This window comes from Rattus norvegicus, chromosome 5, assembly GCF_021556685.1.
Source record: "Rattus norvegicus strain SHRSP/BbbUtx chromosome 5, alternate assembly SHRSP_T2T, whole genome shotgun sequence".
NCBI lineage: Eukaryota > Metazoa > Chordata > Mammalia > Rodentia > Muridae > Rattus > Rattus norvegicus.
Window position 1 is genome coordinate 27,681,021 of NC_141538.1, and position 20,318 is coordinate 27,701,338.

Below are 20,318 nucleotides of genomic sequence, written 5' to 3' on the forward strand. Positions count from 1 at the left end.
AGGATTTCTGTGGTGACAGAGGAGGTGGCCACCACCCTGGGCTCCTTTGTTCTGTCTCACTTTTTTTTTTTTGCCAGGAGCCATTTTAGATCGCAGCTGTATGTGGCTGGATCAAGGAATTACCCAAGATGCAATCCACGGACCACATGAAGCTCAAGAAGAAGTATGACCAAAGTGTGGATGCTTTACTCCTTCTTAAAAGGGGGAACAAAAATATCCATAGGAGGGGATATGGAGGCAATGTTTAGAGCAGAGATTGAAGGAAGGCCATTTCTCACACAAACGCAGGAGGCCACGGCTGGTTTTTGTTTGTTTGTTTTGTTCTCCATCCCATTTTTTCTTCTACCAGATTCATTTCTACATCCCCCACCATTTATAACAGCTCAGTTATACAACTGTGGTTTTAGAAGCTCTTGATTAGTTTTGTCTGACTTTTGGGTATACTTTTGTATTTGTTAAAGAGAGTGGGTGAGCTTCGTGGTTTTGAGAATTTGTGTTTTGCAGAGCCTCCCAGAGTGTGAGAAATTGCCTAGTTCCTGTCTGACTCCTTCTATGGTTCTTATTCATAATCCATGTTGTCTTGGCATTAACTACCACCAACCCAGAGGCCTCTAGGCTAGCAAAAGAGATAGGGTTAAGTGCTTGTATGGTTACCCTTCTCATCTGGTAAAATTTGTGGGAGACTCAGGCATGACTCTGGAGCACACTGGGGTGCTGAGTGAATACATGGCTGCAGATAGGGCAAGCAATGTAGGTCCCCAAGATGTAACTCATCTTATCATGCCCAGTCTAAAGCAGGTCATTTAGTGTCACCGAGCACTAAGTCAGTTAAAGGTTCTTGTCAGTATGCACTACTTCAGACATGGTTCTGAAGGTCAAACAAATGAAAACACCAGTAAGTTGTAGTGTGTCCCTTCATATTTCAAAGAGTCTGGGGCTCCAGCATAAGCAGATGTCTCAAGTGGAGAGATTGTAATTGTCAGAACAATTGAGAAGATGATTTTCTCTATATTCTACAAGGAGAAAATGTGCTGATAGCCATGACTATTCTCCCTTGGTGCTGTCAGCAATTTCTCTTCAAGTAGTGTGAAAATGATCTCTTATCCTTGGAGTCCCAAAGGAACATGTGTTGGAGGTTTGGTTACCAGTTTGTGACACTTCTGGAAAATGGTACAGGTTTTATAGGAAGTGGGGCCGAGAGGAAGGAATGTAGTCCACTTGGGGAGTTAACCTTGCAAGGCGTGTTTAGACCCTAACACCTTCCTCTCTCCCTTTGTTTCCTGTCAGTGATGTGATGAACAGACTTCATTTAACATGCTTCCATAATTCTCTCTCCCACTACAGCCAGACCCAGCACATGACAAGTGACCCATGACCCATGAAACCACCAAGCAAAGTGAACTATTCTTCGAGTTGATTTATTTCTGGCATCTCATCACAGAAATGAACCGCTCACAAAGAAGTGGTCAGAACATGCAATCTCATACTGTAGTCAAGAAACATAGGTCTGGAGGGTGAAGGCAGACAGTGTCTCTGCTGAGCCTTGGAGAGCCCGGGGCGCATTCCTTGACTCTTCCTTCTCAGGTGATCTCATTTGGTCATGTGCTACTTAGTGTTGTCTGTATACCAAACATGCTCTAAGTTACAGTTTCAAGTTGAGACTTTCCCTGAGCCCCAGAGTATGTCAAATGAGACCTTCAACTCATCTTTTGGATGTTTTGTGGGCAATAGAAAATTAATACAGCTGTCCTGAGTGGTCACTCTCTCAAATCCACCTTCTACCATGCCCCAATTACCTTAACAAATAGTGCTACCATTCACTCCGTGCTTTAGGTCCACATTATAAGAGCCATTTATGCTAGACTTTGTGCTTGGGTAGTTATTGAATCTCCAGTGTTACAGTTTCCAAAAGAGAGAGAACAATGACATATGTATCCATTTGCATGGAATTTTGGAAGACAGTGGTGGCACATTGAAAAGCTTCTGAAGATCCTGACTGGCAAGCATATTTCCTTGTATCTCAGCTGTATTTGGACAGATCTGTTTTCAGTTTAGTTACTTTTTTCTTTTTTTGTAGTTTTGATTGAAGACCTGACCGGAAGCAACTTAAAACAGGGAGCTGAAGCAGCATGATAGTTGTGTACTGCTGGGGTTCCTCTCATCTCAAGGCATCAGGATGCAGGACAGGATCTTCTACTAATCCCTTTCTTGCAGATAGATTTCACCTCTTAAAGGTTGCACAATTGCCTCAAATAGCTCACCAGGAGGGGGACGAGTGCTCAAGCAGCAGCCCGTGAGGGATGCCACAGGCAAAGGTCACACTGAATTTGATTACTTTTTACCATCGTGATACCACAGTCCCACTTAGATAGATAGCTTTTGATCTCTATTCAAGTCCCGGGGTACTTTCTTTTCCATCCCCTGTCTTTGCTTTCCCTGACTATAGAACAGCCAGAATCCAGTTCCCCACAATGCTTTTCCCTGTTTGGTTGTGCCTTCCTTTCATCCTCAGTGCTGCCCTCTGTGCTAAGAATAAAACAGGTTGATATGAACCCAGAGATGGGATGTGATTGGTAGACACGAGACTACAGAAGTCTCTTGGAAGAGGCTGCATTTAAACTGCAAAGTAACTGATGACCAGGAGCGGCATGGCAGGTAAGACCATGTTGAATAACAGACCCGAGAGAGTTCTTATTAAGCTTGCACCGAGCATCACATTAACAGTGCAATGGTGCACATATGTAACCCCAGCACTCAGGAGCAGTGGCAGGAGGCAGGAGGAACGGAAGACCAAGATCATCTTCTGCTACATAGCAAGTCGAGCTACATGAGCACTGTTTCAAAATAAAGTTTTAGAAATCATAGTCACCTTTATGCTTCATGCTCATGAATGAGACTAACCTTATGTTACCTGAACCAAAGAAATTATGGTAGATTATAGAGATGTGTTAGAGATGATTGGAGTGTTTATGCTTATTATATATTGTTATTTCGCTTGGTTTTAACTTAAATACAACCAGAAATATAATACAACTTTCTACGCACATCTAAAAATGACAAATCCTGCTTAGGTAGTAGATTTTCCATTTTTGAATTCTTATTAAAGATCTATGATTGCACAGGATATTTGGCCTTTTCTAGATATGAGGGCATTCCCCTCATGTCCTTTTCAGCTCTCCCACTGGGTCTGCTATGACAGATAGGGTGATAAACAGGAAATAAAGTCTCAGATATCGAGAAGATGCTTCTTTGCCCTGTAAGTGAATAAACATGAATGAGTTAATTTTCCCTAAAAGACTGTTCTTGGCAGAGTGACTGTTCCTCCTGGTGTTCTTCTTCCTTTGCTCCTTAGAATCAGCTCAAAGTGGAACTATGTCTTCGTGGAAGCCACACGACGATGGAAGTCAAGCAATCGGGATTGGGATATCGGAAGTCACCAGGTACAAAGACTGACAAAGCTACAGTATTTTGGCAGAATCTCGCACGGCAATCTGCTTTCCCTTTATAATAATCACCCTTTAGGAACCTATCATGTGCCATGAACAGACTCCAGGTGTGGTAGTTTGAACAGAAATGCGCCCCATAGTCTTGGGCATTTGAACACTTGTTCCGCAGTTGGTGGTGCAGTGCAGGAAGGTTATTAAGTACGCTGTCCCAACTGAGCCACATCCCCAGCATTAGATAAGAATGCCTGCAAAAGAATTATTTTTAGTATAAATGCAAACAATGAATTCATCTGATGCTTGTATTTCTTTACTTCGCTAGTTCCCAATAACAATATAGGGAAACCAAAACTTATTTAAAGCTGCATATCAATACCTGTGCAGTCAGGTGATCTATCTTAACCCTCCTATGCTAGTCTGGCTACCTCCCAGCCCTGTGTCCATGACATAGCTTTAAAATATTGTCTCTGCCTTGCCAATAAATGCGGATCACCCAATGGCTATGCTGAAGAGTGTCTAGGATAGAAACTTCTGCTAGCCATGGGAAGAGAGAGAGAGGGAAAAGGAGTTGGAATTGGAGCCACAAGGAGAAGGTCTGAGAAGACATCATGCAAAGAAATAGCTGAAGCAGGGAGAGCTAGAGCAGTATTCCAATTCCTCCTCCCTTTCTCTCTTCCCCTGGCTGGCAGAAGTTGCTGCCCTGTTCTCTCTTCTGCCCAGCCACTGGGTGAGCAGCATTTATTATAAAGGCAAAGGATAGATGGTAAGAACTGTTTACACAAACTTGAGACAGGAGATTCTTGATCTAAGCTTTACAGTGCTGTGTCTGGATTGAAACAAGATATGAGGGCAGAGAAATCAGCCTTTGAATAACACAGGGATAATATTTACACAGTGCAAAAATCATTGTGGCTACAGATGACTTCATAGGAAAAAGGATCTTCAGCCTTAAAAGGCAGGCGGCTCATAGTTTTCATGTCCTGTTTAAACAACTGATTAAAAATTACAAATTTCCATCCAAGTTTAGCTTTTTCTCTTCTTGTGACTAAGCATCCTTGTCAACTGTACATAAATTAAATGATAATCATGGCTGAGGTACATAGCTAATTTGGGTTTATTGCCTTCTCACATGTATAACAACTATAAGCCTTTGCAGATAGTTTCATTTTATTTCAAGACCCATAAAATGGGCTCCGATTTATTGTAACTTTATTGTCATTTTAAGTTAATTTACATAGGAAAATTCTGTTCACTGTGATTCAGGAATCTGTCTCAGGACCGTGTATGAAAAGGCCATTAATTAGATCTTTATTGATGGAGTGATCAGATGGAAAGGCTGTCCTTCACAGACAGGCATGGGATGACTTAACCCAATGGAGTCTCGATGGCAGCAGCTACAGGACTGGATGGGCATTGTAACTCTGCCAAAATTAGATATGGTTAATTAGTCTGTCCACAATTCTTAAAGACAGCATGCAGAAGTGTTTTAAATGTTTTGACAAATAGCAGGGACTCCTCACTAATTTACCGATCGGCGACATTGTGACCAGCCCTATGTTAGCAGCCAACATAGGTTAACGTGGGGTGAGCAAAGAGTGTGGGAAGTACCTGTTCTCAATGCTCACTTAGGAAACTGCCCTGCTATGTCACTGTCTGCTTAGATTACATTAAATACACTTTGGCTCCGTCTCCCCCACATTGTTACCGGATGGGCTTACTTATTTCAGGTGAAATTAGCTCTATTTGCCCAAGTCTAAATCTCCTTGATAGTTATTGATAACGCCATTTATCTGCCCTGATGAATCACTTAACCAAGGACATACTTAATTCTCGAGACTCTCTCCTCTTGGTTTTTTTTTTCCCCCTTTCTACTCTTCTGTCGTAATCAAACTCTGATTAGTGGGCTCATTGCTTCACGAACCTGGATGTCTTGACACAGGTAACACGTTTGAGATGTTTCGTCAAAGCAGAGAATTTGCTATTTCCCTTTATCACCATGCTGCAGTCGGTTTTCAAGCCTCAAGAGTTTAGCCTCATTTATGCGTCATAACAAAGACTGTACAGTCATACATTAATTTCCAAGTTCGGATGACTCAAAACACGTATCTTTAGTCCAGATTGAGTTGCTTGAAATGTGGTCTCCCTCTCTTTAATGGATTAACCTCTGCAGTCTCCTGCATCTTCATAATTAATATCTCAGTCTCTCTATTTCTTCAAGGATAAACGGGCCTGTCAGACGTTAGTCCGCCGTCATTGAGCAATGCATAAAGACTGACGTATGGCTTGGTTCTGTGGTGATGCAGTGAGTTAATGACGTTTTCACGCATGCCTAATTTGCAATCAGGTGATACCTCAGATCCTGAGAGATCAAAGCCAAAAAGTAAAGCTTATAAAATTATTAGAAATGGAGGGGGAAGAAAAGCCTCATCTAACCTGGAGAGGACAAGCGTATGGCCTCCAGGCTCGGTCCACTCTACAGAGAGCTTGCTCTTCTGTTTTGATTTGGGGTGTCTTTAGGAAATGCAATGGAGTACTAGTTTATTATGCTCCACCAACACCACACACACACACACACACACACACACACACACACACATACACACAGACACACATATACATACAGGCACACATACACACAGAGACACACACAGAGACACATACACACACACTCACACACACATACACACACAGACACACACATACACACACAGAGACACACACAGACACACACACACATACACACATACACACATACACACACAGAGACACACACAGACACACACACACATACACACATACACACATACTCATATACACAGACACACATACACACACTCACACAAAGACACACACACAGACACACACACACACACACACTCTCGCACACACAGAGACACACACACAGACACACATACACACACACTCACACACACACAGACACATACAGACACACACATGGACACATACACTCAGACACACACATACAGACACACAGACGGTCACACACACTCAGACACACACATATACACACACAGACACACACACATACACAATACACTCACAACACACACACTCACAGACACACACACACACACACACACACACACACACAATTGCCTCATTGCCTGGCACCTTAAAGGCACTGGAATCTGAATCTTTGTTATCAGTCTAGGGAATGAGGAAGTGATGACATCAAGGTGACTGATAGGTGATAGGAGTTTGACCTTCATGTTGAAAGTTCCTTGACCGTCAGAGGTGACATCTGCATATATGAGAAGGCATTTCACACACAGTCTGGTTTTACATCCTGAGCCCTTCCCACAGTTGGGTTCATCAGGATAGTTTAAAGTCAGAGTGAACTAAGAATCTGGGCCACTAATACAGTACTGGTACTACAAAGGGATTTTAGAGGAACAGCCAACAGAAAGGTAGCACTTCCTCCTCATTCAGAGGTAGACTCAGATGCAGCTGAGGTGGAAGCTGCATCTTGAGTCGTGTGTCCAATCCCTCTTATGGGCTGATGTAGTGCTCATTTGCGCAATGATGGGAAAACCAATAATTACTAATTAAATTTGGCATTTCTTCTTGCAACAGTAAGATCACAGCTTCCAAGTAGATCTCTGTAAGACACTTGCTTTCAAAGTGCCATCAGTTGCTAAAAGGAGCATCCCACCAAATTAAAACAAGTAAAATCCTTGTGTGCTGGTGGAGAAATTATTTTCCTAGTCGTCGTGTTACTTATCAATTATTCCCTTATTTCAATGTATACTTCCATTTAAAAAGGTTGTTCTGGGAATGGGGAGATCACTCACTTGGTAATTTTGCCTTACAAGCCTGTTTCCCAGCAGTCACATAAGATTTCTAAGGGTTATGGTGTGCCTTTAATAATCCCAGCTCTGGGGAGGCAGAGACAAGATCACTGGAGGTGGGGGAGGAGAGGCGGTGGGATCACTGGTCAGACAATCTGGCTTAATTGATGAATCCCAGGCTAATGGGAGGATGAGGCTCAACAGAGCAGATGGTATTCTTGAGAATGACAAATGAGGGTGCTCTCCAACCTCTACATGTGCGTGCGCGTGCGCGTGCACGTGCACGCACACACACACACACACACACACACACACACACACACAATCTCCACCAGTCATGCTCAGTGCCTCCCTTCCCTCACCCCAGAGGCACACACATAGGAACACACACACACACACACACACACACACACACACACACAATCTCCACCAGTCATGCTCAGTGCCTCCCTTCCCTCACCCCAGAGGCACACACATAGGAACACACACACACACACACACACACACACACACACACACAATTAAAAAGATCATTTGCTTTGACATAAGAGGCTGCGACGTTTCTAAATCCGTGTTGCCATTAATGTGGTCAACCAAAAGCTATCCTGAATCTTGAAAATTAAAAGGGAACAGAGAAGTTTGCACTGGGAGCTACTAGATTCTTTGAACTTTCTGATTCAGAGCGAAACGCCATTAAGGAAACGATGCTTCCGTGGCCTCAGCTTTGGAACACACCATTAGCAAGCAGCAGGGAAGGTGGCCACAGGATGAAGGACAAAGTGCAGCCCGATAATTAGAAATGCTCTCCCATTAGTTTTGACCCTAACAGGTGGCTTCAATCACATTAGTTTACACTCCATTTCCAGTCTCTTTGCTTCCCTTCTTATTTCTTAGCTACTGTGCAATCGATGAACTTAGAATTAAGTGTCTTCTCATTATTTTGTTTTCTCTTCTACAAGGTGATCCTAAAGTGCCCCAGCAGGAGATGCGTATGGGTTAGGAAGATTGCCCAAGAAACCCTTGTGTTTATGCAGTGTGAGTCTGTGTTTCTGGTGGTGTCCCCTGGTTTGTTTTGACATCTTCATTAAGCTAGACTCAGTGTTTAAACCTCCTCTGTACACCATGGCTTTCCCTTACACCTGTAGTCAGCACTTTCTGGTTGCCTTGCAGTTATTTTCTCACTTATTCAGTTCCTTCATTTGACTCTCTGTGCCTCGGGGACGAAGGATTACATCTCCATCAGTTTTATGTTCTTAACACGTAATGCAGTACGTGTTAGATTATTGGAAGAAGAAAGAAAGAAATGACTTAATAAAACCTCGCAAGCTGATTGTCCGTGAAGAGTCCTATGTTTAAAATCTCCAAGTGTTAGTTAACATACTAAGATAGAAAAGGTAGATTTGAATCAGAGAGGATGATTTATGCAGGGGCTGGTACCTCCAGGGAAGGGAAACAGACTCCAGGCCTGTGGCGTGGTGTGAGAGAGCAGAGAGTATACCGTAGTGCTCTTTGTCGAGTGCCCTCCTTATTCTGTGCCTTGCTCATCACCCTTTCTCATTGGGTCTGGGGTGATCTGTTCGATTTACCCTTCAGAGCTGCCCTTTTCTGTGTCATTATAACACCACCAAAAGAAATGTAAGTCTCCTTTCTCAGTCCCAGGTTGCTCTATTATTTGCTGTTTAGGTCTGTCTCTGTTGACATCTTTCTCACCCCACCCCAATCTGTTTCTCATTCTCTGTCCCTCTATTTCCCCCCTCCCCGTCCCCAAACCCTGTCATGAGTTAATTCTAAGCACAGCTTTAAAATCGGATACTTGGGCACGGGAAGACTTGAGTGCATTTTTCTTCTGAGATGTTACTGTCCCCAGGGATACGTCCAACTGGAATTTGAATCTTTCTTTCATGTTTTGAGGACCCAGCATATAAGAATTTTCTGTCTAAATGGTTTCCAGATCTGTGTTCAGAGCTTGCATGGAGTTCTTTCCAAGGTCTTGATGACAGTGTCTTTGTGCTGATGGTTAGAGGTGAACTTTGATGTTTTCCTGTGTGGATCGCTCACATGCTGCCGCGTGCACCCTTTAAAGTTACTACGGACCACGACTTCTGTCGAGGGGAAAAATAACTGCTTACATTTTAAAGGTTGGCTTTATTTTTAGTTTTGAGTGTTGGGTGTACCACTGTGAATACAAGTATGCTGGTACCTGTGGGGGCCAGAGGTACTGAACTCCCTGAAGCTGGACTTGCACACCGTTGGGAGCTGCCCATGTGGTACTAAGTCCTGCTGAAAAGTATGTTCTGTTAACGTCTGAGTTGTCTTTCCAGAATAAACATAAATGTTTAGAAGGAAGTAGGTCCATTTAGCAAAACGACAGTAGAAAGTTCTTCCAAATGATAAATGAGGTATCTAGTCATTGAGTTTTTATCAGTTTTACAGTACCAGGCATACATTTCCGGTTGAGAAACAAGTCTCAAGTCCGAAAAATACATGGTTGTTTGCATCCACAACACTAATGTAGCGATTGCCCCAGGGAGCACACATTGGAAATCCTTCCCCCCGCCCCCGTCTCTTTTTATAAAAATCATGACATCTACTAAATAAAATAAGAGAGATAATGTGGTGAATACAGGAAATACTCCTTGTGAGCAAACAAGAAATGCTTTTTCATATTAGCTGCTTCCATTTTTGTCTCCTGATTCCTGCTTGAGTTCCTGCCCTGACTTTCCTCAGTAGTGGACTGTGACCTATAAGATGTAATAAACCCAGTTCTCTCTCCACCCACCGCTAATGACTAATTTGTTTCCCCTTCAGAAGGAGATCTACGAATCCTCCCTTGGTCTCTCCCTATCAGCTAGTTTCTTTGTGTCTGGGGATTATAGCATGGTTGTCCTGGACTTTATGGTTAATGTCCACATATAAGTGAGCACATGTGTGTCTTTCCTGGTCTGGATTACCTCACTTACAATTTTATTCTCAAGCTCCATCCATTGGCCTGCAACTTTCATGATTGCCTTGTTTTTATAGCTGAAGAGTATTCCATTGTGTAAATGTACCACATTTTCTTTATCCATTCTTCTGTTGAGGGGTATCTAGGTTGTTTCTAATTTCTGGCTATTATGAATAAAGCTGCTATGAACATAGTGGAGCAAGTGTTTTTGTAGTACAGTGGGGCATCTTTTGGGTATATTGTCCAGTAGTGGTATAGCTGGGTCTTGGGGTAGAACTTTCCCAAATTTCTGAGAAACTGCCAAATTGATTTCTGAATTGGTTGTACTTGTTTGCACTCACACCAGCGATGGAGGAGTGTTCCCCTTGTTCTACATCCTTGCTAGCATGTCCTGTCCTTTGAGGTTTTGGTCTTAGCTGTAAGATGGACCCTCAGGGTCATTTTGATTTGCATTTCCCTGATGACTAAGGATGTTGAATATTTCTTTAAGTGCTTCTAGGTCATTTGAGATTCCTCTGTTGAGAATCCTCTGGTTAGCTCTGTATTTCATTTTTTAGTCAGGTTACTTGGTCTGTAGTCTAATTTTTGAGTTCTTTATATATTTTGGATATTAGTCCTCTGTTGGAAGTAGGAGAGGGGACAAAGAGGAGAAAGGGGATAGGGATCAGAGGTCCAGAAATGAGAATGGAAATCTGTGGGACCAACTGGAGGCCTGGGATAGGGGAGGCTTCAGGGAGTTTATGGGGGTGAGATCCCTGTAAGAGGGGATAAAGAGACTGAAGTGGCCACTTCCTATAGCCAAATAGGACTTCTGGTGGAAGAAGGGGGGACATAAACCCACCCACAAAACCTTCAACCCCAAATTTTTCCTACTTACAAGATGGACGAAGACTAAGAAGAGAGTAAGGGAACAGACAACTGATGATTACTCAACTTGAGACCCATCCCACATGAGAGAGCCAATCCTTGACACTATTAATGATGCACTTCTATGCTTGAAGATAGGAGCCTAGCATAACTGTCTCCTGAGGGGCTCAATCCAGCAGCAGATGGAAACAGAGACAGAGAGCCGCAACCAAAGATCAGGCAGAGCTTGGGGAGTCTTGTGGAAGAGAGGGGGATAGAAGTGAGTGAGCTGGAGGGGTCAAGGACACCACAAGAAGACCTACTGTGTCAACTACACTGGGCCCAGAGTGGGAGCTCACAGAGACTAAACCACCAACCAAACATATAGAGGCTGAACCTAAGCCCCGCCCCCCACATTTGTACGGATGTGCAGCCTGGTCTTTATGTGGGTCCCCTAACAACTCTCTCTGACTCTGTTGCCTGCCACAGGATCCTCTTCCCCTACCGGACATCCTGTTTGAGCCTCAGCGTGAGAGGATGTGAACTAGTCCTGTTGATACTAGATATCCCACTGTGGAGTGGTACCCAAGGGAGGTACCCTTTCTCTGAGAAGGGGAGGGGGTAATGGGTGGAGGCATTTGTGAAGGTGGGACTGGGAGGAGATAAGGGAGTGGATCTGCAGTTGGGATGTAAAATGAATAAAAATAAATTATATTTTAAAAAGATGCAATAAACCTCTTCTCTTCTAATTTCTTTTTTGTCTGTGCTTTATCACAGCAAATGCAAGCAAACTGTTTACCAGTCTTAGATTGCTAGGAAATCTTTAGGTTCACGTGCCTCTAAAATTTCAAACAATTCTTGTTTTAGGATAAGTCTTTGTTTTTTTTTGTAATTTCTTTTTTAAAAACTTTTTATTGATTCTTTGTGAGTTTCACACCATGAACCTCAATTCCACTCATCTCCCTGTCCCTCCATATCTGCCCTCAACCCTGGTAACCTCCCCAACAAAAAATATCAAAAATTAAAAAGAGAAAAATAAATAAAAATCTAAAGCATCTTACCATGGACGCTGAAGTGTGTCATGGTGTGTCCCAAATCAGACTCTTCTGTCTGAACATCCTCACTGCAAGTGTTTATTTCAGTGAGTCATCGGTCTGCTTCAAGGCCTCTGGCTTCTGCTGCATCATCAACACTGGATCCTCACCAAGACTCCTCTCGCTTACACTGTTGTTGTCCTGTGTCATGGAGACCTTGAAGCTTCGGATCTATTGGACTGGCCCCTTCATAGCTCCAACAGTTCTGAGATGGGGTAGATGTTGGGTTGAGCCAACTCCTGGGTGGTAGCTGAGTTGGTCAGCACCCCAACTCCCCACACCACCAGGGCCAGCTCTCTAGCACACCCAAGTATAGGAGCCATCATGAAATGGGGCCAGCTCCTTGCTCTCATGCCCTTGGGCAGGCTCTATGGCTGACTGAAAGGTAATCAAGGGGTAGAGCCTTCTCTCCACAATGCTGCAGCCTGTTCAGTGCAGGGCCATCTCTTCACAGTCCTTGGTCATCAACCTGGTCTTAACAGCAGCCCCTAGCAGTGACATCTGCATGGCCTTTGGTGGTAACATGGGTCACAGACGTTGACACAGCCTGCTGCTACATGGTCATGGGTTCAGTTATGACCCAGGGTGGCAGCATGGACCAGGACTTCACTACAGCCCGAGGCGGCACAACAGTCTATTCAAATCAGACTGTTCCTCACCACCCTCCAGTCTCCAGTTCTGCCTTTCTTCACAGTGCACAAACCTTTCCAATCCTTTCTCTCCCATCTCTGCACAGCATACTTGCACATCATAGGCGGTGCTATGAATTAGAAAGGTTTGCGAACTCTGTAGGACACGTGGGCTTCTGGTGCCTATTGCCAGGAGGCAGGCTTCAAAGGATTCTTAACTTTAAAAAAACTCTCTCTCTCTCTCTCTCTCTGTGTGTGTGTGTGTGTGTGTGTGTGTGTGTGTGTGTGTGTGTGTGTGTGTGTAAGAGGTGTCAGAGAGCCCACAGAAGACAGGGTGGTAGATGGCTGTAAGGAAACAGTATCTTCTGGACACAGTAGGGCAGCTGTACATACAAACTTCTAGCAGTTGTGACAGCACACACAGAGGCTGTGCAAGTCCAAGGCAGACTTCTAGATGGCGACTCCAGACCACCAGTATGGAGAAGGAGGTTGGTCATGGAATTTTACCCCTTGTCATAAAGCTATTGTTGACTTACAGTTTCTGAAAGAGGAAGTGTCAGTTTCTTTTTCCCCAGGAGTGTAGCCCTTAGTAAGTGACCTGCAAGCCCTGGAGAGACAAGGATGTTTGGGCACACATTTGTGTTGATGGATTATTTTCAAGGGACACAAATTCAGGTGGATGGGGAAGTGGGGTTGACCTGGGAAGAGTTGTAAGGAGCAGGTGACTATGATCAAAACACACCGCACAAAGTTCTCGAAGAACTAAGAAAATTATTTTTAAAACCCTCACAAATGTAAAAATGTTTTATACTTTTTTTTGGTGGGCATTATTATTATATTATTTCCCTGTTTCCCAAGCAGGTGTTTGGAAATTTTCCGATTTACAGTGAAGCTGTTGGATACAACTTTCCAGGTTCTCTGGTGATGTCAGTAACAGCAGTTCATTTGTTCATAGTTGGTGCTAGTTGCCATAAGAGTTAAAATGTGTGTGTGCGTGAGTATGTATATGTAGCACACATGCACTACATGTTATCCTTTTCCTTTCAGCGAGGATGTATACATGCATGTGTACATATATATATATATACACATACAATACACACAGATACATGTTATATGTACAAACATAAAGTACACACATATTCATATTATACATACACACATAAAGTACATACATATATGCATATTATAGATACACTCATAAACAAAGGATATACATGTTATAGGTACATTCATACAAAACAAGATATACATATTATACATATGTGTACAATATACACATATTACATATACATGCATAAAACACACAAATATACACGTTTATTCCAGGACAAAAGAACCTTGGAATCATCTTCCTCCAGCACTCTTTCAGTTTAGGAGAACCCCACAGAAGTTGTCTCTTTCTTGAAAAATGTTCTCGTCTTGAAGCCACTAAGGATAACTTTACTCTGGAACATGAACTAACTAACCGTCTCTTACCCAGTTCCATGATTCAGGGTCCTTCTGGGTCCTCTGGGTCAGGTTGATGCTGAACACTCAAGCACTAACAGCCTCAGTTTGGTACAGAGACCACAATAGTGAGGCAACATGTTCAGTGACAGGAGCTGCAGCCTCTGTGTAGGGTTAGGTCCCATATATGACTGACAGATGCACTGACTATGGTGGGCCAAGTGAACTGTAGCTCTAGAGTCCAGATATTGGGGCCACATCCCTGTAGACTTATCTAGCATCTGGAGTGTGTTATGTGTTCAAGATATGTTATGCTTGAAGAAACCTGATGTGTTTCCCAGTACTTTGCCCTCCTAACAACGTAATTCTCCTTCTACGTCAATGTGGAGAACTCTTGTTTCAGAGCTGGCCCCTCTGCTACATCTCAGTTTTACCTTTCACATGGCAGGAGATCAAGGCTACTCTGCCTAGGGGGCCTTTTCCTCCCTTCACAAGTCTTCAGGCAACCCTCCCCTGCCATCTCTGTATTTTCTGTTTTGCCTCCTTTCTCTGCTCCCAGTGACTGTGTCTCTTTGTTTCTAACGGTCTTTTAGGGTAATGACTTGCAAATGACCAATTTAGCAACAAAACTCTTTTAGATGCTGAAACGATCTGCAGGAAAAATTCTACAAGATTGGAATAATAATATTCAAATTTTGCAGAAACCAGAACTTGCAGTGGCTAGAATCAGTTAAAGCTAATTTGTGCCTTAATTTCCCAAGCCAGAACTCTTAAATCCCTGCTATGTTACCCACTGAGCACTCTAGAAGGCTGGAAGTTTGTAAATTTAACATAGATCATAAGAACATGAATCTGAAATATTGACTCAATAAGATGTGCATTTAAGTTTGATGTCCTGTAAATTATTCACTCATAAATGTATGCATAGAATATACCCACATATAGTATAATGATTTTTAAACCTGTAAGATATGTTGCCCAGGTTCAGGATCTCAGAAATCTTCGTGGTAATATTGATGTGAAACTTAGAAACGATCCTAATAATTTAAACTTAATTATTTAGTATAAAATTTCAACTTAATTTCTGGATCTGGAATGGTAGCTCAGTGGATAAAAACACCTGTTACACAAGCATGAGAATCTGAGTTCAAATCTCCAGTACCTATGGAAAACCTTGGGACCAGCCTCAGTGGTATGTGGAGAGGAGGTAGAAGGATCTGTCAGGCTTGCCGGCCACCATGCTAGCTCCAGGTTCAGTGAGACACCATGTGTCAAGCGAACAAGGCTGAGGGTAGCAGAGAAGTACACCTGGCATCTTCCTCTGGCCTCTGGGTATGTGCAATTTACTCCAATCTATGCATATACCACACACACACACACACACACACACGCACACACACACACACACACACACACACACACACACACACACACGATAAGGAATAGGAAAAATCTGGCATGACAATATTTCTTTATGGAGATACAGGCTTATTATTTAAAAGACGAACTTGGGAAGGGGGTGGGGGAGATGTTGGGAGGTGGGGAAAATGGAATAAGGGACAGAGAATACACATGGCCAAGATACATTGTATGCATGTATGAAATTTCTGTAAGGAATCTACCTGAACAAAATATGACTTCAAATTATAAATATTTTATTTTGTATATGATAAAATCAGCATAAACATTTTCTATTTGTGTTATCTATCACATTATTCAAGGTATGAAACAAAAAGTTTAATCGAGGCTTGTAAGCAACAAGCCTAAAAGCCATAGTTTCCATAGTTTGTCTTCTATATTAAATAGACCTTTCCTCTGGGATCAATTTGATCATTCATTTTAGATTAGACTATTGGCTTATACTGCAATTGAAAGTGAACATGTTAGGAATGTTAAATATCTACACTAAAATATGGCAACAAAGTAGTTTTTAAGAAACCCAGGTATAAACTAGGTAAGATGGATGAAGCAAAGAAGTGCAGGCCGACAGGAACCGGATGTAGATCTCTCCTGAGAGACACACCCAGAATACAGCAAATACAGAGGCGAATGCCAGCAGCAAACCACTGAACTGAGAACAGGACCCCCGTTGAAGGAATCAGAGAAAGAACTGGAAGAGCTTGAAGGGGCTCGAGGCCCCTTATGAACAACAATGCCAAGCAACCAGAGCTTCCTATACATGGACTGACCCTGGACTCTGACCTCATAGGTAGCAATGAATATCCTAGTAAGAGCACCAGTGGAAGGGGAAGCCCTGGGTCCTGCTAAGACTGAACCCCCAGTGAACGTGATTGTTGGAGGGAGGGCGGTAATGGGGGGAGGATGGGGAGGGGAAGCCCATCTAGAAGGGGAGGGGAAAGGGTTAGGGGGATGTTGGCCTGGAAACCGGGAAGGGGAATAACAATAGAAATGTAAATAAGAAATACTCAAGTTAATAAAGAAAAAAAAATTTAAAAAAAAAACGAAACCCAGGTATTGTTTTCAGCCAACTCCCCTAATTTTAAATGTAACAGCTCAAAAGGAGAAGGATGAATTCTTAGAGAACCTCTATATTACAGTTCAACACAGTCAGTTACTTATTAGTCCACACACATACATTTTCATAGCTATTCCCTCTGAAGAACATTACAATTCACTTGAGAAATGCAGGTACTCTTCAGATCTGGGTTCTGTAAGACAGGGTCTTCAAATGGCTGCCATCGAACAGATTTGCCGCATTTGTTTCCTGTAGATTCTTCCTCTTGAGCAGAATCAACAGCAATCATGGTTGGTTTTTTCGTTTGTTGGTTTTTTAAATGTCCAAAAAGTCCTAAGGAAACCTGGGCCTGGTAGTACAGGTTTGAAAGGCCAAGGCAGAGGATGCTAAGTTCAAAGTCTGTGAAAGACCCAGTCTCAAATTTTAAAAGTTAACAGAAGCAGGGAGTGGGAGCTCGGACTACATTCAGTGGTAGAGTGCACATACATTCTTGGTTCAAGCCTCAGTATAAGAGAGGAGGAGAAGGATAGGAGGTGGACCTCAAGATCTCTTATTAGTCCTGAGTTATGCTGACAAGCTACATCAACTGGTGAGCTGAGGAAGAAGGAGGAGGGTGGATTGAAGGTGTGCTGTTTATAACCTAGTAGGTAAGGGGGCGTTGTGAGCTTAACTACGGCTCCTTCCAACCATATGCTGCATCACTGTTCCCCAATGTAAGAGTGAGAACAAAAGTCGTTACAGGGTCCGTAGACAACCAGATCTCAGGAGCAAGAGACGGAGTAGTCAGAGCTCAGTGGTGTAGTGCTTGCTTACCTAGAACAAGATCAGAGGCCCTTGCTTCAGTTCTGAACACAAAAAGACGATCACAGAAGATGGGACTGAGCTGAATTTTTCTACTTTTCCAAGAGCCCTGATTGCTTAGTTCTGCTGGGAGTGGTATACTCCAATAGTCACAGATATCAGGGTTTGGTGGGTAACCACTGTGATTCTAGGTTCTGTGTCCCAAGGCTTGGAAATGGACAGAGACACAAGGACAGTAGCAGGAGCAAAGAGAAACACTTCCAAGTTCAATTACAGTGCTGGACAGAGGATGGGAGCTTTTCTGTCCATGGCGTTGGTTTCGTGGCGCTCTGCTCAGGTAGGTGTTCCTGAGCATGCTGTATCGTTACACAGCTCTAATACTCTGCCATGCATCATGTATTTTCATTGCATCTTAAAGCTCTATTTTCCTTATTGAAGATTTTGCATTTTAGCATTCTAACAAACCACAGGACACCTTCAGACACTGTCATGTCCCTCTGCACCCGTGCCGAGGCTGGCTTCTGTGGAGGGGAGGGGTCTCCTCTTACTCTTTAATAAAGCATTTTTTTCTCATATGCTACTTTGCCGCCTTTGTGTGGTGCTTTCAGGACCTTACCTCCTGCCCTGCTCTCCTGTCTTAGTAAAGCAGAACCATGGTTCAAGAAAACTGGCCTTGGGCAGTCATTGGTTGGCCATTCCCTCAGTCTCCACTCTATCTTTGTCCCTGCACATCTTGTAGGCAGGACACATTTTGGGTCAAAGTTTTTTCGTGTGAGTTTCTGTCCTTATCCCTCCGCTGGGAGTCCTACCTGGCTACAGGAAGTGGCCACTTCAGGCTCCATATCACACATTTCTAGAAGTCTCAGCTAGAGTTACCCCTATAGACTCTCCAGGGTTTCCCCCGCACCCCAGGTATGTCCTAGAGATTGCCCCTCAGTGCTGATCTCCCTTCTCTCTCCCCTCCTTCCTTTGCTGTTCTTTGAGTTTTTGATCTTAGCCATTCTGATGGGTGTGAGGTGGAATCTCAGGTCATTTTGATTTGCATTTCTCTGATGACTAAGGACGCTGAACCCAGCCCACAGGCAAGAACTAATCCCTGACACTATTAATGATACTCTGTTATGCTTGCAAGCAGGAACTTAGCATAACTGTCCTCTGAAAGGCTCTACCCAGGAGCCAATGGAAAGAGTTGCAGAGACTCAGACCGAAACATTAGATGGAGTCTGGATCAAGGGGCTTGAAGAGGACAGGGATTCCACAGGAAGACTAACAGAGTCAACTAAGTCACCCAGACTCTTGGGGGCTTCCAGAGACTGGATCACCAACCAAAGAGCAAGCATGGACTGGTCCTAGGTCCCCTGGACATACATAGCAGATAAGCAGCTTCATCTTCATGTGGGTCCACCAACAACTGAAGCAAGGGCTGTTCCTGAGCCTGTTGCCTGCTTGCCTGTGGATTCTGTGATCTTAAATGGACTTGGACTGCCTTGTCTGGCCTCAGTGGGACAGGATGTGCCTAATCCTGCATTGACTTTATTGGAGCATGGGGGTTGGAGGACTGGGGGCATGGGGAGTGGAGTTAGTGCGGGGTGACATCCAGAGGGGGTCTTCCCCTTCTTGAAAGAAAACAGAAAGGTAGAATGGGGGAGGACATGCGTGAAGGGGAACTGGGAGGATAGGAAGAGCTGATGTTGGTTTGGAAAGTGAATGAATAAATTTAAAACAAAACAAACCACACACACACACACACACACACACACACACACACACACACACACACAAAACATCTCAAAGCAGTGGTTATTTTGGCAGCTAGATTTGGCAAATTCCTGTAAAGGAACTTACTCATTGTACGATTATGAAATAGGAGAAAGTACAAGGTGTATTTACATTAAAAAAAAGAATACTGTTCTTGGGAACAAACAGCTATGGATTATGACCCCAGCTGCCAAATTATTGAGGTATGGTACTTAAATTCCATGACTCAGTTTTCCCAAGAAAATTGAAACAATAAAGTATCTGGCTCACGAAACTGCTGTGTGTGTCCGATGTAATAGAGTTTGTAAATTGCTATATAGTTTGTACATAGGAATTGCTGATAAATTTGAGCTGTTACCACTATGTACTGTTTATCTGTTTTTAAAAAAAGCTTCCATTCAATAAATTAAATAAAAATCAGGTCTGTTTCCCATCATCTTAAAAAAACTAAAACATCCCATGATGTAATAATTCCTCTCGAGAATGTACTTTCATTGGGAGTGGTTTCCTGGGAATATAAATTGGAATAGTTGGTTTTTCTTGTGCACGCGCATGCGCGCGCACGTGTGTGTGTGTGTGTGTGTGTGTGTGTGTGTGTGTGTGTGTGTGTGTGCACTCGTGCCCTCACAATGTTAAATCTGCTTAAAAAAAGTTAGGATTCCCCAGAGCATGTAGGCAAAACCCAGTAAGGGGGGTGGTGCCCACTGTGGTTCCCTGCTCATTTCCTAATCGAAAAGGTAGGCTGTTCTTAAGAGCATCTATTTCCTCAGAGAAAGGCTTGCCTCACAGAAGCAGGTCTTACAGGGAAATCAGAGCCCAGCAAATAAAACAGTTCAGAAAAGTCAGTCAAATGGAGCTGACATATTTTAATATCAGTGACAGAAATACATTTTAAATTAGTGTGAGAAGCTATAGAAAACAGATCCTCGGGACAGTAGATAAATCCCACATTATTCTTACAGTACTCTTCCTAGGTCTGAGAATCTTCTGCTTCCTACTGTTTGTTGAAATGCTCTACTAAAATGAGCAATAGTGGTCCAGGGCGTCTTAGGTCTTTAGAAGATATTTC

The 20,318-nt window shown here is 43.1% G+C and overlaps 1 long non-coding RNA gene across 1 annotated transcript in view; it reads left to right on the forward strand.

Moving 5' to 3' along the window:
- The window catches only part of LOC120102821 (uncharacterized), a 79,902-nt gene extending 68,111 nt beyond the window's left edge, over positions 1–11,791 (forward strand). The window contains exons 2-4 of the long non-coding RNA NR_190458.1: positions 1,345–2,655; positions 3,353–3,440; positions 11,077–11,791. This is a non-coding gene — a long non-coding RNA (uncharacterized LOC120102821). The remainder of the gene's footprint in view (positions 1–1,344; positions 2,656–3,352; positions 3,441–11,076) is intronic.
- The last annotated feature ends 8,527 nt before the right edge of the window (positions 11,792–20,318 follow it).